We start from the raw sequence: 22,035 nt of genomic DNA on the forward strand, positions 1-22,035 counted from the left end.
CTCTATCACGTGGGGTGAACCCGGAGCTGTGGTGCCGCGTCAGTACCCTGCTCAACCGGCCTTGGTGTCCCTTTGCTGAGCCCTCCTGGGAAGCAAGGGCCAAATGCCCGTGGTGCTTTCAGTTCTGGATACCCCAAAATAAATCGCGCCAGGGCCGCAGGGCCTCCCGGTCCGCGAGTGCCACCAGCTGCAAGCACAAGTTGCATGATGTTTCTGTGTGACAGTGCTTGGTTAAATCTCGCATTTGGCTCTGCCTCCCGTTCAAACTCGGTGCAGACGTGGACGTCACGGTCACTGCACAGACGTGGGGTAGCTCCTTCTGCACTGGGGCCGGGGAGCACAGCGCGACAGCATCGCTCGTGCCGCCCTCTTCGTGTATGTGCTAGCAACAAGGGCTAGGAACAAGGGCTTTCCTTTGGGAAAGCTCCAACAAAATGCCAAAGGGAAAAGAAAAACAAGATCAGGTTAAGTCTAAAGTGGTTTCAGGAAGAGGTCATTAGCCAAGCACGCGGCCGGCGCTCCCGGGGGCTTGGCTCTCGCGGCCCCTCCTGCTGCAGGCGCGGAAATGGGGACCAGCTGGGGCCCGCGGTGCCTGGGGGCTCGGGGCCAGGAGTGGGGCCACCGAGGTTGCCCGCAGCCCCCCAAATTCCACCTAACAGGGCGAGGAGCGTGGCTGGTGCCGCTTCTGCCAGAGCCGGCACACAGCCGGGGGCACCGGGCAGGTGCCGGCGCTGCGCGGCAGCCGGAGTCGCCGATGGGTTTCCCACAATTTGGTACACCGTGGCTGTAATTTACCCCCTAAACTGAATGATGTGCTTCTCTTTTTTAGACTATTATCATTAAATATTCTGTTTTTGCTGGTTCTGAAGCCCAGCCACCTTTCCGACGGTAAAATCTGCTGCTTGGCACTGCGTAAATGCACGGAGAAGGGCAGAAACACCCTCAAAAACTTTATCTGCTCCAAGCAAAGGGCACAGAGCCTCAACAGGTCACCCTGCTTTTATCCCCTGCTCTCCATAACACACTCCTTTACAAATATTAAACAGGCGAAAGGAGGCGCTGCTTGTCGAAGTAGCCCGTATTTAATGAAGATATTGGTAGTGCTCCTGAAAGCGGTGCTGCTTGCATTCAGCTGCATCTACAGCCCGTGGGAGAAGGCAGGGCTGAACTCTGCAGCCAGTTTGCCAAGTTTTGGTCAGAGAAGCCTGCAGAGAATGGGCACCTGAGACGATTTATTTGGGCATTTGGGATCTGTGGGCTGACAAAGAAATAACCTTCCAGTGCCTCGGTGCCCGTGGACGGGCGCTTCCCGGTCTCACCGTGCCTTTCCTGATCCCTGCCGCCAGCCATCCCAGCCGGTTGCCAAAGGGAAATAAACAGATGGAACAGTTTTCCATAAAAATGCAAATAGGTTGTAAAAATGTCTCCAAAATCTAAATACTCTGTGAGAATGCGCCAGCTCGGATGAATATTTTGACAAGAAAAAGCGAAAGAAAGAAGAATAAGTTAAATGATGTCAGGACAAATTGTTTGGGTTTCTGTGATAAAATGTTGCTGAAAAAGCTATAGTTTATTTAATGAAGGCATATGTGCCGCACTTAACAATACAGGAGTCTATACAAAAGTAAATTCAGAAGTCAAACCGGAATGGGTTTCGGTGTTACGAAAATAACGTCATTCGCTGTCGTAAACTGATTTTTCCCTCAGGTTTTTTTTTTTTGTTTCTTGGCCTGCTCCTTTTTATTTTTTGTTTTATTATTTTTTTCCCAATAAAAGCAGGAGATGAGGCTCTGGTGCTTGGTCCTGGCCAGGGGACCTCAGCCTGGCGGCAGCAGCCCGGGATGCCTGGGAGCTGACGCGGCGCTGCCAGGGCGTGTGTGGTCAGCAGCCCCTAACGGGCCCTGTCTGAATAGGAAAAACAAACCGTTTAGCTTTCTGGCTTGCTTGTGCTGCGATCTTTTCCAAGTAATTGGGCTCAACTGCAATTTTGCTGTTTTCCTCCCCCGGCACACAAAGGCGTTTGTGTCGGCGGCGGGAGGGTTGGATGCGGCGCGGGTTGAGGCGCTCCCAGTGCGACGTGCGGCGCCCAGACAGGATAAATGGGCCCTTTGTGAGGCCACCATTGTTCATTTCTTCTGCTGAAAAGATGCCGCCTGTCCTCCGTGTGTTATTTTCTTGCTTTTATTCACGTTTTGTTTAGCATTCATGAGCCCGGTGTCTCCAACAGCTGCCCGTGGGGATGCAGGGAGCTGCGGGAGCCGGGACATCTCCCTGCACCCTGACACCCAGCACCACGGTGCTCAGCAGGCGAGCAGGGCCTGGGACACGGGGGCACCCCGGGGACACTCGGCTGCTGTCACCTAGGGGAATGTCCCCACGGCCACGCCGAGGCTGGAGGAGGCTGGGGCTCTCCAGAAGCTGCCTCCGAATGGCTCCGGCGGGGTTGGCTCTGCCGCAGGCCGCCCTCCCACAAGCTGCCTGCGTGTTTTGGGCGATGCTGCAGGACATGGCAAGGCGTCTCTCATGTCAGCGATGATCTTTCTGTCCCTCATTTGGCATCTCTCGGTGTGGGCGATGCTCTTTCTGTCCCTAATTCATCACCTCTGGTGCCTAAACCCTCGGTGCTCCCTGGCCCAGGGCAGGTCCCCGGGGGCTCTGGCTGGAGGTGCTGCAGGCACCGTGCCGAAGCTGAGATCTGGAGCCCCCCCCTGACGCCCACCCTGCCTCTTGCAGAGCTGGTTTGGACCCCGCGCCTGCCTTACACCCTTCATGGGTGTATCTGCCAAGAAACTACCCCAAATCCGTACCAGATAACACCGCCAAGGCACAGAGACCCCATGGGCCGGCGTGCTTGGCACGTGCCTGCCGAAATGGGGGCTCGCAGTGGTTCAATCACATCGCACAGCATCTAACAGAGGGAAACACAAACCCACTCGCTGTGGACAAGCGCTTCCAGCCCCGCATTTTGGGGCGTGCTTAATCAAATTATAAGTGACGGGGACCTGTGACGAACGGCAGCGCGGCGTTTAGGAGGTGTATTGCTGACAGTGCTGGGATTTTTACGCCAGCGTTGCTTTCGAGCTGATTATTACGAATGGCTGCCTAGAGCCAGAGTAATTTGTAAAGCTGTGAGAACGCGAAAAACCCACCAACGACAGCTTGCTTTGCTCATTAGAAAAATCCCCAGGGCTCATGTAGCAGGCAGAGGGAAGACAAACAGACCTGCTGCCAGTGCTGGGGATAGCCCCGCGTGCGACCAAGCCCCACGCAAGCAGCCCCGGGTTGGTGCCTGGCCCTGTCCCACCACGGTGAAGGGGACCAGAGGTGGCTGTGGGGGGGGGTGACAGTGGTGGAGATGGGGATGGGAAGAGCTGGGATGGGGGAGGAAGCCTTCCCAAGCACTGCCACTCCATCCTCCACTCGGCACCATGTCTTTTTCCTGTCTAAAAACATATATACACATATAAAAAATCCCTGATAATCACTGTGGTTGCAAGACAGCCTGCTGAAAAACTTGTTCCCAGGGAAAAAATGTGTGGGCAAGCCGTCGGAGTGATGGTCAAGGAGCTTTGGGAGAGCTGCTCGAAATGGAAACGGAGCAGCTGTGCCCCCGGACACTGTGGCTTGTTGGTAGGCGTCAGGTCTGGGGTCAGCTGCATCCATCGGTGAGGCAACAGGCCTCCGTCCCCAAATCCGGCACCAGCCGCTCCACCAGCACCAGGGATGGTGTTTGAAAAATCAGGTGACATGAGGTTTAATGAACACATCGGGAAGGGACCCTGGAGACAAAACATAATGGCAAAATATTGGGAAAAACCAAAACTCCGCTCTGCGTACGGAGTTATAACAAAAATGATGCCAAGAGATCCGAATCTGACTGCAGTCTCTTGGCACGGATCTTTATTCAGAGCATGAACAATGAATTTGCATCCTAGGAAACAAATGCACTCCACATGCCCCGAAACAAATAAATGTGAAACATCCCTTTATTCCACAGCCAGGAATCTTAATCTTGCTGATAAACAAATCGGACGGAAAAAAAAAAAAAAATCTCGGAAAGTCATGGCTAACTTCAGCGCTGTATTTTCCCAATTTAAATGAAAAAAAGACCGGAAATTGAATAGAAAATGAAGCAAACCCTGTGCTCGCAGCTAATGTAAGCTGTGTTTCCAGCGAGGTGTCGTGGCTGAGGGTCCCTCGCGGTGCCACCTGCTTGGGACAGAACCGTCCTGTGGCCGAGAGGTCAGGACGGGGGACAGGAGAGCCAAGCTCCAGCTGAAAATGGTGCCCAAAGGATTTCAACAAACCAGCCCCTCGGCAATGTTTTATTCCATTTCACCTGCTCCGGGCTGGCAAGCACCACTTTGGGCTTCACTAAGATTTTTTGCTAATGTCGTTCTGGGCAGAATACCGCGATTTTGCTGGCTAGGAGGGCCGTGTTTATACTGCTGCTACGTGTAATTGCAGGGCCAGAGGTTCATCGTCCTCTAATTGCCCCTCGATTGGAAATACCGGCTGAAATTTCTGATTTGTTGACCTGGCAAAAAAAAATAATAAAAAAAAAGCGATCGGGCGCTGCCGTGCCCGGCCGTTCCCAGGCTGCTCTCTCGCGGAGCTAATTAGGACTGCCTCTCACTTACAGGGCTCCCGTGGCCCTCGTTAGCTGCCGCAGTCATTTCCGAAGCGCTTTGGTTCCTTCTCCCGGCAAGAAGGGGCTGACGTGGGCTGGGAGCAGAGCCTGCCACCCTCCTCAGGGGGATCACCTCATTTTCTTTCCCCCCCCCCACAAGAAGAGAGGACCGAGGCCCTTTCCAGCACACCACCATCAAACTCTCCCCGAGGCAGCCCACATAAGGGCAGCAGACTGCTGACGAGCTCCCTGGCCGAATCTCAGCGCGGACACAAACACCCGTCCCGTGGCTCGGTCTCCAGTTCGGTGCCCCCCAGGCAGGCTGGGAGCATCACCTGCGGGGCTCGGACTTGGCCAGGAACGACGGGGAGGGGACGGGGATGCACCAAGGTCACCCGGGCGCGCGCACCCAAACCTCTCCATCACGCCGCGGGGCAGGCAGTAATGCAGATGAAATAGCAATGCGGGCTGTTTGGACAGGTGCAATAAATTAATCTCGCATACGGTGAGGCTCGGGACCGGGCCGTTTTGGGAGAGGCCATAAATCAGCGCTCGAAGCGCAGCGTCGTGGCCGCGGGGCCGTCCGAGCCCCGGGGCTGCCTGCGGGGGCTCGCCGAGCGCGAGGGCTGCGGCGCTGCCAGGGGCAGCTCACTTCTAGCCCCGAGCCAGGAATTTCACCCCAGGAAGATTTCGGCATGCAGGAGACGGAGAGGAAACCTCAGCCGTGCGGCTGGCCCCAAGCACGGAGCGGGGAGCCCGCGGCCACCCCTGGGCAGAGAGGTGAGGGGAGAGGTGGCGGGGAGGGGATGCCCGGGTCCTGCCTCGGCCGGACCAACCAAACAGGCAGGCTGCTCCCCGCAGACTGCTCCCCACCAGAGGAGAAGTCTTACCCGAAGAGACAGACAATTTCAAGTTTTTTTTTCCGTGTTTAAGAGCAATGCACATCTTACAGGCCTGGAGGAAGAAGCGTGATGCCTGAGTAGTTCCTGTGCAGAGAACCCAGCATGAAATTTCTCCTCCCCGAGCGCTATTTTTACATTCTTGTTTCTTATTACATAAAAGGTGGCCGATTTTATGGTCCGTGATTCATTTAGACACAGAATAATGGAAAGCCAGAAGCTGCTTGCCCCATCCCAAGGGCCATGCAGAAAAAAAGACAGATGTTTGCATGAGTGTGGGACCCGTCCCGGCACCGAGTGGTGCTCAGGAAGCCTGGAAATGGGATGAGCAGAGTGCCATGGGTAGTCAGTGCCACCAGACGTCAGGTAACGGCACAGGGGAATTGCAGGAGGCTGAGAATGACCAAGGAGAGCACGTGCGTGGCGGAGCTAAGTTAAATTCAACCTCCAGGTTAACATCTGAGCTGCGTCGAGAGGCAAAAACATCCAGCAAAATATCACGATGCTTCTTAAAGCTGGCAACCCAGCAACCTAGGAGCTTTGGTACCAGCTTCCCTTTTTACCAAAGGGAGGGAAATTAGACCCAGCTAAGCCCCCTCCCTTCAACAGATGCTGATGAGCCACATGCAAGTGGCCGTCAGCTCTTTGCAAATGCTTCCTGGGATGGAGGCATTGACTTGGCCAGGATGGAAAGAAAGAAAGGGTTTGTCCCCTGGCTGCCCCCCCAGCCAGCCTGCACCCAGCATCCGCAGCCCACCCAGCAATTAGCCTAATGAGCAGCCTTCATTCCCGGGGCAGGTGGAGGGCACGGGTGAGCGGTGCGAGAGCAGTTTTGGGCATCCTGCACCCCTGTTATGTGTTAAAAAAAACAGTGCAGTCTGGTTTTCAAACTTTTCGGGAACGCAACGTGAGATTTGGGAACGGCCCTGCAAGAAGGAAAGAAAAGCAACAGCAGAAATCACAGCACAAAGGGAAGGACAAAAAGCAGGAAGGCAAGCACCAGCCCCACGCTGGGAGAGCTGCAGGTGCGGGCTGCCTGCACCGGGAAGGGCTCGCTGGCACCCCATGCAATTTTGGGTTGTGCCACTTGCTGCTGTGGGCGACGAAAGCCTGAAAGCAAACGCGGGCTGATGCCTTTGGCTGCCTTGAGGCGCTTTCTCCCGTTGCTGCAGGGCAGCTGTCGCTGCCTCTCTGTTCGCTGTGTGCGTGACGCTGGACGTGCAGCGGGGCGTTCAGTGGTCACACGGGGACCCGAGCGTGCGAGGCCGGCGGCTGTCCCCGAGCTGAGGTGGGTTGCCTCACGTCTAAAGGAGAAGCGCAGAACCGCTTTGGCTGTCCGGTTGCACCTCGGGGGTGAGCGACGCGGTTCTTTTTCGGGAAACAAAATCTGCAAAAATCCCATTGCGCTTGCATGTTTTCATACAGCTGAGCAAGGAGGTTCTGGCCACTTGCTGATGCGAACACTCCGGCTGGGTGGTTGCATAAACATTATTTTTAGATGCGATAATATAGAACACAGCAGCTCTCTGAAGCGAACACGTCCTCCCCACTAGCTTTCTTGAGCCAAAAAAGCCATTGTATTCCAGCCTCGGAGGTGTTCCCCACCTCTGCACGAGTCAGGTGTGCTTTACAGAAATGCGGGGATGGGATGCCGTTGCCTGCTCTGGGCCAGCACTTGTGTAGGCACATATTGCCACAAAATCGGGTGCTTCCGAAGACTTGATTTTATTTTTAGAGAACAAGAAGTGTTCATGGTAGATGCATTACCCAGGCTACTTTTCATGATAAAGAAAGCTAACATTTGTCACCCGCATAAGCTAAAATATATTAAGAACTGTATTTTATTGAAAAAAAAAAAAAAGGCTGAAGAAGTCAGACCGCGGCCTCTGAACAGCTGCAGAAAGTGCATAATGCCCAGCACGGCTGGGTGGGAGGCTGGCTAATTGCATGCTCACACACTGTGTAATTTATAAAGGGATTAGTGAAGAACACTGCTCCGTGTCGTCACTGTCTACAGCGTTTCATACTTTGCATTTCCATGTTGTGTGTTTTCCTGCCAGTGTTAAATACCTATTTTTGTTTTTCCCTCTCCTGCATTCATTTTAAGAACTTCTCTTTGCGCTGGACAGGCAAATGATGTGTGCTGTTTTTAAGTAAGCTTGATGAGGTGTCAGGAGCCTAAAAGTATCCTCACGGCACTGAGGCCCTCTGGTAATGAGACATCGATTTTTTCCCCCCACTGGAGACATATCTCCCACTCTAACAGTTAGTTAAAGAGAAATGGAGATTGCTTTCCGGGAGCATAATCCATTCTCAGCAGCTTAATTTAGTATTTAAAAATCTATATGGGATGAGTACATTCACTTTTATGCGTTGGTATGGGCTTGGTTGAACGTCCCCAAATTACCTGCGACGGAGCTTGGGCTCTTTTGTAGACAGCAGCGGAGCAAACTATGCCGAGCACCGGAGTTTATCTGAAATATGGGCACTGGAAAGCCCCAGAAGCACTCCTGACATCTCTCTGCCCTGCCCTGGGGCTGGGCTTTCACTGCGCTCCCTGACCACAGAGAGACGCGGGAGAGTGATGTAAATTGATCAAATGCCTCTGAAATTTCTGACATTTGGGGTAATTCTGAAGTTACAAAATCCACCCGGACTTCTTGCTCACCACAAACAGGGGCAGTGCTAACGGGGGGGATTTTCCCATGGCCAGGTATCCTGCCCCCGGCCAGCTGCCCCAGTAAAACTTGGGCAACCCAGAGCAGATTTGGGCAGCAGGGCCCTTCCTTTGCCTCGTAAAATGGCACAAGTCTGAGGGGACAGCTCTGGCCTTTCAGGGGGGTGATGTTTTAAATAAAACACCCTCGGTGTCGGCGTGCTGGCGAGGCAGGTGGCAAGGCAGCGGCACGCGGCATGCGCCGGCCTCTTGCGGCTAACGAGAGTGGGAGATATTAGGGCGAATTAGGGAAAGAACCGCAAGCAGAGCCGCGCTGTGCTGCGCTGACAAACGGCTTCGTTTGCTTGTAATTAAGCTGCGAAGAGGCTGCAGGCTCTGAACCCAACTGTGCAGCTGCCGGGCAGAAATATGCCGGCTCTCGCGCTCTGCTGTAATTATCGAAGGAAGGGAAGTCGCCGCTCGCCCTGCCTGGGAGAGCTCGGCTGAAGGAAGCACGAGGCAGCCCCTCGCTGCTGGGCAGGCGATGTTCAGCACAGCGCCCGGCTCTGTCCAGCACCGTGGGGCTTTGCTGCCAGGAACCTTGCGGCCACCTTCATCTGGGGACAAAGCTCATCTCCGTGCAGGCAGCAGGAGGACGTGGGGCGAGCCACGCATGGGAAAGCGCGTCTGCTGTGCTGATAAGGGAAAGGATTAGGCTGTTACTGTGGAGGGATAATTTCAGCAATTAGCTTAATGCCTGGATGCAGAAGGAAGGCAGGAATGATAACGGGCTTTCTCGGCAGAGGAGAGCCTTTCGGAGGGGCAGAGCCCGGAGCCTGGAGCAGTGTGCGCAGGGACGAGCTGGCTGTGGCGGGGCAGGGATGAAAACCTTCAGGGGTAAGGCTGCAGAACGAGGAGGTCATTTTTTTTCTTCCAGCTGAGCACCAAGTGCCGTAGGAGTCCTTGCAAACAGGAATCCTCGGGCTCCTCCCGTCCGGAGCTCTGGCAGGGTGTCTGCAATGGAGAATTGCAGAGAAAGCCCACATGTACCGAAATAGCCACCCACGGCCTGCCGTGGCTCGCTCCTTACAATAACTGGATGCAGTAAGTCATTTCTGAGCCGCCCGAGCACGCATTTAATGGGATAACTTGGAGATAAGGGGAAATGATTCAATGACCTATTATTCTCTCATCGCAGCTGAGACAAAGAATATGGAATAACCATTTGACCAAATGATATAAAAAGGACCAGGGGAAGTGCGCGGCGTGGCCTAAAATTCATCATTTCCTCCGGCGTGAATCACCACCTATATCCATGGGGATTTATTTGGGAGAGGTTCTGCCGGGCTGACAGAGGCAGAGAGATAAATCCCGGTTACCTACTCCCCACGTTTGGATACCTCCAGCTATTTTCTACACTGAGACCACTAAGAATCTTCCCTACGTAAATAACAGCAACTCCCCCGCTGCATCGCCACTGCTGGGGAATATCATTATTAAAGCATCTGCTGTTATTTGCCTGCTAATGCCACGAGCCTGGTCCGCTGCGATTCGCCAGGCACTAAGCATGACAGATAACGCCGAGTAAATAAAATAATTGGGATTTAGCTCCCGTGAGGAAGGAACCCTCAGTAAAGCCCCGTGCTTTATGGTCAGGCAGACCTCCCTGTATACACATATACATATATCTATAGGTTTAGAGGATGGGCATTAGGACGATGCCCCAGCCTGGCACAGTTTTGGGGATGCCTTTTTCCCGGTGTGGGGTCTCCATGCCCTGTCCCATCCCTCACCAGGACCACAGCCCCACCAAAATTCGTCTCCTGCCAAAATTAATGATGCCAGCACAGGCACCTGTGGGCTCTCCTCGTCCCTGCATGTCCTCTCGATAGAAATGTAGGTCTCATCAGCAGAAACGACCAAGTTCTTACATTTCAGTGCCGCCCTTTGTAAATATAGAGCTCCGTGCTCTCTTTTCATGCTGGATGAAAAGAATCGTGCAGAACCAGCGTGGGAATGACGTGTGGATGAGGCCCACAGGAGTCCTGCAGAACTAAATAAGGCTTCTCCCGGGAGCGAGCGCTCTGAATCCCAGCCCATCCTTCAAAACTTGTGTCCCACATACAGATCTTTGCTTTTCCTATCCAGGTCACCTCCGGTGTCTCAGCACCCTATTAAAAATGACAGACATTGCCTTTAAGTTAATTCTTTAAGTTAATCTCTTCCCCTGCCCACCGCGCCTGCTGCGGCTGGCGCTGCTGCAGAGCGCAGCGAGCCATGCTTATGGGCCAGAGCCAGGAGTGACACGCTCTGGTACAAGTCACCTTGGCCTCCGCTCTCCAAAAGATTTGCAAAGACCCAGATCTGTGGCAAATCCAGTATCTTCATGACAGAGGCAAAATAACTATCATTTCTGTATAAAAAACCATTTCTGTAGGCTCTGGGCTTTTTAGCTCATCTGTGTACCTGGGATCATTGGTACTGATCTTGCCTGCAAAAGCACCGATGAATGTACTGAAATTACTTTGAAATAAATAGGGGGGTGTAAACACGTGTTAAAAGTCACCTGCACAAACCCCCAGCTGCTCTCCCCCCAGTTTGATCCTAAAGGACCCATTTATCTGTACCGGTGATCCACACCTGGGAAAATTAACACGTTATTTGTGCTGGTTTGTATGGGGTTCAAACACCTCCCTTGGCCGTACATTATCATTTCTCGCGTGGCTTTGTTTAGCAGAAACAGGGAGTGCCACTCTCTCAAAGTCCAGCAGTGACGGTAAAGGGAATGATCTCAGCGAGGAGCCTTTTATCTCCTAGCTCGCGATTTACATCCCAAACGTCTTCCGTGCGTTGAGTAAGGGAACGTACGGAGCTGCAGGGACACATCTGCACGGGGGCGGGCGAGCAGAGACCTTGCCATCGCAGCGTGCGGACCCCGAGGGCAGCGGCAGGCGAACGTGGAGCTGACAGCGGCTCTGCGAGGACGGTGACGTCCCCTGGCACACGCAGCGTGGGGAGAGGTGGCCGCTGAGCACGGTGTAAACAAGCACAGGAAAAAACACGGCGCTGGCCACCGCAGCGAGCGGCAGGCAGAGGCACTGCAGCCAGCTATAAATAGTGCAGAGGCAAAGCTGAACAGAATTACACGTGGCCGTGTGAAAACCCTACGGACCGGGCCTGAAGGAGCAAAGGAAGAGCTATGCTGTATTTATGCTGCGTGTAATAAGAGCAAAACGCATGGAAACAATGACAGAGGGCTTAGAAAACGCTCATAAAAGTGAACCTCGGGCCACCCTGGACAGCTGAAGGCCAGAGATGGTTTCCTCCTGATGTTAACCCAAACCAGCAGTTCGTCACAGCTCTTCCCTTAAGGAGCAGCCTGCAGGGAGCGGGCGGCATTCATCCTGCCCAGGGCATGCAAAGGGCAGGGAGCACCAGCACCTCCAGGATGGTCCACAGGGGCAGGGTCACACCTGGAGGGGGTCCCTTGGCCGGCACCGACAGCCCCCTTCCCCCTGTTAGGAGCTGTTGGATCAAAAAGCACAGGACGAGAAAGCACACACACTCAAATATACTGTCTTTTTTTTTTTTTCTTTCTTCATTTTTAACTCTGAGTTGTGCAAACAGCACGGATGAAATGGATGGCTCCTCCGCGCTGCTTTATTTTTGGTAAAAATAGCTGCTTAATGACTTTCTGAGAGAAGGGGAACATCTGGCTCATCTCCGCGCCGCCTCTCCGCCAGCAAGTTTTTGGATGGGGCAAGTGCACGTCTGCGCTGTAGCCGCACGGGAGGCTGGTGCTGGAAGGGAAGGTCCCTGCTCCTGGTGGGACGCCTGCACGGGTGGCACCGCGTTCAGCCATGGGTCCCCAGCACGTCCTTTGCTGCTGTGCACCCGCCTGGATGAGGCCAGGTCCGGTCCCCGTGATTTATCCTCCTTGCCGCTTGCTGTGACACAGCTAATCGCTGCGAAGTGCTCCAGCAATCCAAGCGTCGGGGGCTCATGCGCCTATGCCTCAAAACCTTTTCGGTTCCCAGCTGCTGCCAGTGGTCTCCGGGCCAATTGGAATGGAGTTAAAGGGAAAAAAAAAAAACCCAACCCACGTCTGTGTCTGGGCCATTTACTGTTTGTTTTACTTCTTTTGAAGGCGGCGGCGCTGGGGTCAGCTCCGTGCAGCCCCGAGCTTGCTGCTGGCTCTGCCTCCCGCAGCATTTAGGGGGCTGGAAGCGCCCTCGCTTGCGGTCGCAGCATTGCCTGGTGGCGGCAGGGCTCTGAAGTCAGGATGCTGGAGAGAGAGCAGGCCCACCGCTGTGGAAGGGGCCCCCTGTCACACTGCTTAATAACTGGCTTTCTTTCCTTTGAGACATATTCCACCCTCCTGCCGCAATTTCGCTCACCACTTCCCTACCAGTCCACCACCATAGCCGCCCCCACACATATTTTCTGCCGGCCAGGTCATTGCCACCATCAAAGGAGCAGCACGGCAGTGCCTGTGGCAGGAGGGGTGCGGGAGGGGTGCTCATTCAAAACAAAAATTTCTGGGAAAATATCATTTGGGGTAAAATGAAGTGCAAAGGTTTGGAGGAGGAGCCCACGTCCTCCTGCTACAAAGCAGTTTCCAGCTGCACACCTCGAGCTGCAATGATATTTTTTTCTCCTTTTAACTCCTTCGTGAGTTTTGTAAGAGCAGGAATCAGCATCCAGCGATACACGTGGGAGGCGTTTTGACCGGGAGAGCTTTTCCTTGCTGCCTCGCAATTGTCAGCAATTGCCGTATCAACAGCAGAAGTGCGCTACCTCGGAGCATTCTGAATCACCTGCGGGCATCTCATTGCTCTGCTTTTGGGCTCGCGGCTGTCTTCCACCACCAGCTATTCCTGCAGCTCCTGGTGGGCACCTCCTCTGGGCTGCAAACAGCCCCATGTTTTCTCATGCCCATCTGGGAAGGGGCTGGCAGCACCCCCGGCCACCTCCCCATGGGTGGTCCTGTGCTTGGACTCAGCGCCCGCCTCGCCAGAAGGCTGTTCTCCGCATCACGCTTTGGCACTGGCTTTTCTCACTCATCTTTTCCCGACTGGCTTTCAAAAAGATCTCTTGAAATAATACCGGAGAGCCTTCGCAGGGTCCTGAGAAGTTTTCTGCATTATTCATTTGCGTGCCTTTGAGCTACCTAGCTCAGGGAGGCTTCATTTATAAAGCAGCTGGCAAAACAAAGCCGAGGGAGCTACTTCCCTCGTGTGAGCAGCTCGTAATAAACCCAGCGGAACACAGCTTGCTCTCTAACAATTATCAGCATCGTCTCCTGAAGACAACGCTCGCTGTGTCCTCGGCTCCCCTCCTTTTCAAGCGCCCAATATTTGAAGTGTGAAGACTTCATTATTTCTCCTTCCTCCTTCGGCTAATGAGGTCTTCACACTTTAAAGAGGGCTGGGAGGAGGGACAGGTCCCGGGCGGGCGGTGCGGGAGGAAGGGCAGCTTGCCCTGACTCATAAATCTGCTTGGCTCGCTGTGCGAGGTCTCTGGGTAATAAGAGCACAGGAAATGGTTGCTTTTACTGTTCTCTTGAAAAATGTAAACTTCTTGTCTGCTGTTGGGCAATAGGGAAAGTAGACGGTGTTTCTTGGGGAGGAGGTTGTAGAAAAAGGAGCAAAAGGCAAAGATGGTGCCGTGGCTCTGCTTCCCAGCCTTGCACAGAGAATAAGGCAGCCTGGGACATTCGCTGCCCTTTTATCATCCAGGTTTCCAGCTCTCATATCCACCCAAAGCAGATTTGCAAGACAGGCACCTTATGGGCTGTGCAAGCCTTGCACCCATGCCCTGCTTTGCCAGAGCTGATGCTTCATGGAAGGAGCAGATGTTCCCTGCGTCCCTACAGGAGAGGCTGGGCTGACTGCGGGGGGGCACGAGGGACACATGTCAGTCCCAACATCCTCACAGACCCTCACCACTGCCACATCTCAGCAGACAACTTCAGCTCTCCGCCCTCTCTTAACTTTCTCTTCTTCAGGCCGAGCAAACCCAGGTCCCATGTCTGCCATGTGCTCCAGCTCCTACGAGTGTTAAAGATATACAAGTTCTGTCACAACGACTGGGTTTACATGTTTTACATCAGGTGGACTAGGGATCAGGAGCAAAAAAAAAACAAAAATTAGGCACTGGAAGGCACATCAGAAGTTAGGACATCCAGTGGAGTGCATCCATGGATGTTCCTGAATCATTCTTGAATAAGAAAATTATCTCTGGAAGTCCAAGTTGGTTTCTGAGGGTAAAACAGGTAGAAAAATAAGAAGCATTTATGCATGAAAATTAAACCCAAATAAATACAGCATTTTCTTCTAAAAACCGAGTGGCATACAGGTGCAACAAGTTCTTATCACCGATGCTGAGCTGTGGACAAGGCCATGCAGATAATGGCACCTCTTTTCCCCAGAGCACAAACCATAAAAAATGTGCTTGGTAAGAGCCGCGGGGACTTTGCCGTTTCGCTCCAAGGCTGCAGCACAGTTGGCCTCTGTAAACTTTGACCAAAACTCAACATTTTACACTGTTATTTTTATTCTTAATGGGTTTAACTACAACAATTACAGACTAAATACTTTTCGGCTTGCTGCTTTCTCCGGCCCATGGCTCCTGGGGGCAGCCTGGCCTCCGGCAGTGCCTTGGGCAGAGCAGAGGCCTACGCCCTGAGCCGGCCATACTGCGGGCAGGCCGGAGCCCTGCACGAAGAGGGAGCTGCCGTGTGGCTGGGCTGCTTGAGGCTCTGGCTGTCCTGTTGCCAGTCCTGTTAGTGGCCTTCAACACACGGGTAGCCCTGGCTGGGTAAAAGCTCGTAGTGAGCAGAAAACAAAGCCGCTCTCACTCCGTGCAGGAGCGGGCGCTGCCTCAGAGCGCGCCCCAGGGACTCCTCTCCCGGCTCCGAAACACAATCCCTCACAAGGGCAACATCTGCAATTCATAACCCTGTCAAGCAAGCCTCCAGCTGTGGGATGTTTGTCCGACCTGCCAGTTGCATGATTATAATGACTTCCTATTAAAAAAAAAAAAAAAAAGTTAGTTAAGGTCAAAGCCAAGCTAACTGTGCCTTTATTTTCTGCAAGAGACAAAGCGATGCAGCGAGGAGCAGGGAACGTCCCAACACGGCAGCCAGGACACCGGCCCTATTTTTACTGAGCGCTGAGCCGCCAGATTGCAACACCGAGAGGAAGAGAGCCGCCTGCGCAATGTTTTCCTTGCAAACTTTGGAAATGCTCTAAATACGAGTTGGTGTTAAGTTAAAAAAAAAAAAATACTGGGAAAAATACATGTGGTAACACATGGCGGAAGCAAAGAGAGGATACTACAGTGAATGCAATCCAAAATCAGGTAGGAGAGCTAGCCAAATTAAGGTGTAGAAAAAGCTGCCTTAAACACCAGGAATTTATGGAAAAGCTGTCGCTGCCAGGCCAGTGGAGGGGCCTGGATGCTGCAAGTGCAGGCAGAGGGCATTGGGGACTGGCTCCAGAGGACACAGCCACTGGGCAGCTCTGGGTCTCCCACTCACCATCTCCTTGAGCACCAGTCATACCTAACGGGGGGATGAACTCTTTCCATTTTATCTTTCGATTCCAGAAATTCAAGCCCGAAGTTGCTCAGGAATGTTTGCGCAGCCGACAGAAACTCGCAGAAGGACCTACTTCGATTCACCCCCCCCCGGGCATGCAAGACTGCATCCGCAAACCGCTCATGTAAATTAACATTTCATTGGGTTATAAATTGCAAAAAGTTTTCCTAAATATCCCACATCTGCTTTCTGCCATGGCAGCCGTTTACATACCACATTTTCAGTCACCAGGCATCTGCTGGATTCATTGATTGAAAAATGGTCCCCGCTCCTCTTGTAGCTCCTTTCTAACACGTGTTTAGGGCAGCACAAGCAGCACGTCCCATCGCATCGGCGTTAAATGTATTGTCTGCTGCAATTTAACACTGTAAAACTAATGGTTGCTATCAGCAAGGTCATTTAGCGATGTGGGAAGATATAAATCATCTCCGGGCCGCCTCCACGCGCGGCCCAGAATGGCACCTCATGTTTGACTTCCGCACGTGCCCCGCATCTGCCTCCTCGCGCTCTCCTCTCACAGCACGTGCACCACTGTGGAGGGGTGTAAAAACGTACACTGGTGTTATGTGAAGGCACTTAGCACACGCAAACCGGGTGTTGGTTTTTCAACACTGTTGGTGATGTGAACAGTTAGAGGCTGAGCTGACAGCAAATGCAACCACAGAGAGTTCAAGAGCACAGAACAAGGGGGCAGTGAGGGAAATATGACTTCCCTGAGTAAGACTTGAGGTGTCCCCCAGCTCCTTCCTAGAAAATACACTGGTGAGCTTTGCTGACTGTGGAAATGGATTTGGGTTCAGCCTCTTTGGGAATTTTAGTGTGAATTCAGCATCACACCGACTGACAATGATGGATTTAATTGAATCCATTGCACGGCCCCCACTGACCCAACCATGGCAGATAGGATAAAAAGCTTGGGGCTCCAGGGCAATGCTCTGTTTTCTATGAAAGGCAAAACCCAAGTAATTCAAAGAATGACCCAAACCTGCTGATTTACATCATCTTAATAGCACGGTGGGGATCGGATATTAACCCTCCTGCTTCTCAGCATCCACACATATTAAGCACAGGACAGCCTCTCAATGGCCCTGTCCTGACACCACACAGGAATCCTTCTTGGAAAAACCCCAAATACTACACATCCACCCCTATAAAAATACTGCGAAATGAATGAGTTAAATCACTCATATTGTTCAGCACTCAATCTAGAGTAACACAGTCTGGAAAGAGAAAAGAATACGTAATTTAGGCTGTGTAGTGGATAATTAAAGAGCAGCTGAAGTTAACGCAGGCTATATCTATTTCCCCTGCCTCTCATCAGTACCATCGAGCCATATATTGTCAAACACATCATGCCAGCTTTGGGAAAGCTAAGCATCTCCACCTACTACCCAAGTGATTGCCAGCTCTCTGTAGGCATCCATAGGATCTGATGTCAGCAGTGTCCTTAGGGCCTTTAAAAGGTGAATTCTATAAAATATCCTCAGTGATTAACTTTCAGTTGCGCCTTGAAAGCTGAAATGCAACAGCTGTTGTGTAGTTTCCACTGCTATGGGAAGCGCACCGATGCACTCTTTGCTGCTAAGAGGCTGCAGCCATCAAGCAGGCCCAAGAAGAGGCAAAGCAGCAGCCTTCCCCCAAAACATCCAGCGGAGAGCTAAGCCCTGCTTCCCCTGAACCGTTATCAGAAACAGGTGATGTCAGTTAGACAGATGTCAATTAGATATGTTGGTCGGGGTGGGAGAGACAGGGATAAAGCATCACCCTCAGGGTGAGGTGATGCATGAATCCACTGTGATAAGCAGAAGATATTCTCTATTATTTCCCTGAGGCTGTATCTTTTTACTCCCTGATCAGTCTATATTTTGCTTATTATTATTATTATTATTATTATTATTATTATTATTATTTTCATTTCATTTCATTTTTTTTTTATTTGATTTTATTCCCACCTTCTCACTCCCTTCTCCCACCCCTCAGCCCCTTCTGTTCTGGGAGCAGCATGCAGGCAGCCCATTCTTCCATCCCGTGGAGCAGTCCTCATCCTCATCTGTGGCCTTACAGCTCTGGATTTCACGGGCTGGCTTTAAGCCTTGTAATTTTAAACATGCTGCTGAGGCAAAAAGCAATAGAGACCCCAACGGAGACTCCAAAGGCCTCTTTAGGTACCCCATGTAGGGTGGCGGTGTCAGGCTGGAGAGCCCTGCCTGCAGGAATGCTCGGTGTTGGGGACCTGTAGATGAAGCTCTCGACCATGGTGTTCATCTGTCACCTTCTCAGTGACATCCTGGAAATGGAGGATGGATTCTGTGCATTTCACACCCCTCCTGCAGGTATAGACCCAAGGCTTTACTTACACCCAGTCCTTTGAAGAAGGTGATCTTTGCTTTCACTGGGAGGAGAAGGGGACTTAGCTGCTTGAGCTGTACCATGAGCCTTGGTTAGCATCTTCTCAGCAGTGCACATGGGTGGGAGTGCTGGTACCTGACTGCTCCCACCAGGCTGGGAAGGCTTCAAAGAGCTGGTGTGTCCATCTTATGTCTGGCATGTGCCCAGCTTTCCATGGTTTTGTGGTTCTCAGCTTTCCACGCTGGAAATTACTGAGAGTTATCCCGTCTGGAGGTATCCCTACCCCTCAGGAGCTGCACGCGAGTTGCCAGGAGGTTTGCAGAGGGCATCCTCCTGGTGAGGTCAGGTCTGCCCCAGTTTGGGGAAAAAATGGAAAAAACAGCACTTCGCTTGGGTTGTGCAACTTTCCTGTCCTCACAGCCTGAGGGCATCTTTTACAAGAAATAAAACACATGAGACCATGCAATAAGTAAAAAAAAAGAAAAAAAAAAGAAGAAGAAGAATTAAAATAAAGCCCAAAGCCCAAGACAACCAAGACAAAGCACGGATTTCTCATGCCAACTGCAGGGAGACATTCAGCTGGGAATAATGTGTGTTTCTGACAGCATTATTCACTCACCCCTGAGTAAATACCCCTTAATCCCTATCCTAGCAGAAATTTATGGGAAAGATTAGCCGGGCAGCTTGCTCTGAAGTGTCACAAAGCCCGCGGCTGCCTGGCAGAGGTGGGAGCGGGACCACCAAGCACCACCCACACGTGGCTCTGGACCAGCCTGGCGCTGCGCCGCTCCCGGCTGCCTTCTTCAGCGACAAAAGCCTGGTGTCTGCCTGAGATCCTGCAGACTCTTCTTTTTTTTTTTTTTTTCCCCAAACGCCTTTAATGAGCTGTTTCACAACTAGCGAAGGGCAGAAATAAGGCTGAGCAGAGCTGGTGGGAGGCAAGAAGCCCCAGTCTGCAGAAAGCCAGGAATTTCCCCTGAGGCTCTGATTCAGACGAGGAAATAGCTTCAGGTTTCTCCAAGCTGAAATTCTCAGAGAACTCTGGCTTTGGCAAAAGTATTACAGGGATTTAATACCCTGTCTATTATTTTATGTATTATTGTATGCTATTAGAGGCCAGTCATCATGCGATCATTTTCTCAGAGACCTTGCGTGGAAATTTTTAGTCGCTCAACTTTGTGAAAAAAAAAAAAAAAAAGAGAGGGGCATTTTTCAGTTAACAATTTGCAAAGCAAGCCTCCTGACTGACCTAAATCCAGCAATTTGCAGCACTTCCCGAGGCCAGGCATTACCAGCAACAGGAGGTGGTTCCTGGGGGAGGTGAGGGCTCCCCTCCTAGCTCGGGAGCCTGGTGCCACATTGACCAGCGAGGGCTCGGGATGCAGCCACCGCTCCCTGGGCTGGCGCAGGGCAGAAGCGGCGATGTGCAGAAATGCAAACCTTCCCCAAGGTCCAGCTCCTTCCACTCAAGGGCTTGACTGAAGTCCCATTTAAAGCCATGAAAGCTTTTCCATCGACCTCTGCGGGCTGACCGCTCGGGAAATGAGGCAGGACCATCTGTTTGAAAGGCCGGTGTCCGTATCAGAGTGCTTCTGATCGATAGCAGGCAATAAGCACGGCGCGCAGCACGTCCCCTCCCGGATGCGCTGGGGCCTTCCTTCACCTGCAGCACCAGGCACCCAGCCCCGAGCCAGCCAGGGCGCCCTTTTAGCACTGCTTTGGGAGAAAAAAAAAAAGCAGGAGCACCCATCTGTGGCTCTGATGTGCTCAGGCAGAGCGCAACTGCGCATGCAATGAGGCCACATCCCGTGTGGGAGAGTTTTTCCCTTGTACCCAGTTTCCACCAGCCTCGGCACAGAGGATGCTTCTGCTCTGTCCCACCAGCTGCGCTCCATTTTCCAGGGTTCTTCCCCCAAAAAGCAGGACATTTATTACAAAGATGTACCAACGGACACCACTGCTGGTGGCTAAGAACAGATTCAGGAGTACAAAACGCAAACACAACCGTTGGTGTGCCGCGTTATCTGACCCGCTGTGAGCTCCGGGTGGTGGGATGGGACCCCGACACCTCCCGCTGTCACACACTGCCCCACTGCTATTTCCCCGTCCCTGAGCAGGCAGAGATGCCCACCTGGACCTCGGACTTACAGCAAAATGTTTAATTACTCAGGTCTGTCTTTTCCTTGATACCCGAGGCTGTGATGAGAAGCTTGTATTAATTGGCAATCAATTAAATCAGCTCTCTGGCTGGAGACTGGTTTGCCACAAAAAGTCGGCTTTTGCTCTGCTCTTGTTCCCATTTAATGAAAGGCAAATATTTAACACCGTGGCCAAGGGCAGCGCTTCTATATTTGTGCAGAAAAATGTCACAACCGAACCAGTTACGCTCAGCTTTGCCAATACTTAGAGATAATACAACCAGACGCATGACCTGATTACATTACCTCCTTCTTTTCTGCTTTTCCTTCTCTCTTTCTTCTTCTACGTGATGTCAGTAAAATTCGGGCAAAACCAGCCCAAAGCGAGCTGCCCGAGGGGTGTGATGAAGTGCCTGGCAGGACCAGGGGTCCCTGAGCCTGCTTGCTCCCCAGGCACAGAAGCGTTTCCTCCCCAGATCCCATCTCTGCGATGCCATCACCAGGCTCCCAGCTACGCATGTGTCTCTTCTCTCGTCCTTCAGTTATTATTTGGATAAAGGATTTCTGATCGGTAAACCGATGCTTTCATAATCCCCTCCCCTTTTCCCCGGTAACAGGGAGCCTGTGCGACCACAGGCAATGATTTCCTCCTCTCTGGCACCGTCCTTCGTTCGCACACAGGGTCCCCTCTCCGTCCCTGCTAGCACCCTGGCCCTTTGGGAGGGGAATGGGGGCAGGCAGAGGTTTTCCTTCTTTGGTTCCCTTTTTCAGTGGATCCTCCCTGGCTCCGTGGGATGTAGGGTTTGGACGTGAGCAGACCCTAGTGAGCAGCCTGACCACCAGCGCCAGGTAGCAGAGCTCGGGGATGCCCTGCCGGGTGGTGAGGGCTGACACAGCTTTCCCCCACCAGCGAGCAAGGCTCTCCCTCTTCTCAAACCTCCACCCCACTCCATGTGTGGCTTCTTACACTGCAGGGAAGATCTCCGGGCTGCATTTTGCTCGATTCTTCCTCATTTCCCAAACCTTACATTAAAATGTTTCTCATTATTTATTTTGATCTCCAAGCAAACGCGGAGGAGGCAGTACTGGGTTATCTGAAGTCACGGGGAGGTTCTAGGGGAAAGAGCCAGGAAGGTTAATATTCTTATTTGCTCAGTGGGCTCCGGCCAGGAAAGTATTTGCAGTTTCCTGAAGTAATAAGAAAAGCATTAACAACCTCTCTGGCACGAAGGGGCTCCGTTATTAAAACCTGCAGAGAAGCCCCCCCACGCCTCGCTTCCCCCGGCCGTGTCCCGTCCCGCGGATACCTCGGCTGGGCTGAGGGACAGGGGGCGAGGACCACGCACGGAGAGAGGGCTCCAGCCAAAGGACCACGGGCTCGTGTGGGCCACCAAGTGCTGCCAGGTGTTTTGTGCCACTGCCGCCTTCGCCATCAGCATGGGGCGACGTGCGACCCGCGGAGAGGAGCGCCTGTGCTCCGGTGTCTGGTGCCTTGGTTCATCGCGAACGCCTCGCTATTAGCCGATGAGTCTGCACGGGCAGGCACGCCGCTTGTCACGTTCATCTCACGGCAATCTGTCAGCCCGAATAGGTCACATAATGTAAAGCTCCTAATATTTTGACTTGGCTCCTCACCACGCTCTCCCAAATGTGTGCGACAGCATGGAGGGGATTATTATTTTTTTTTTTTTCTCACTTGCAAGACAGCGTCACTGCAGTCTAACATTGCAAAAACATTTTCTCACCAAGAGCTGGAGCATCGG

At 52.6% G+C, this 22,035-nt stretch overlaps 1 long non-coding RNA gene across 1 annotated transcript; it reads right to left on the reverse strand.

Annotated features, from left to right (window-relative positions):
• Positions 1–13,989: 13,989 nt before the first annotated feature.
• LOC310901499 lies at positions 13,990–17,163 on the reverse strand. The gene is made up of 2 exons (XR_014585866.1): positions 15,999–17,163; positions 13,990–15,212 (listed from the first exon to the last, which is right to left on the reverse strand). It is a non-coding gene; the product is annotated as an uncharacterized lncRNA (long non-coding RNA).
• Between the last annotated feature and the right edge of the window lie 4,872 nt (positions 17,164–22,035).

Source organism: Anser anser (assembly GCF_964211835.1).
Source record: "Anser anser genome assembly, chromosome: 6".
Taxonomy (NCBI): domain Eukaryota; kingdom Metazoa; phylum Chordata; class Aves; order Anseriformes; family Anatidae; genus Anser; species Anser anser.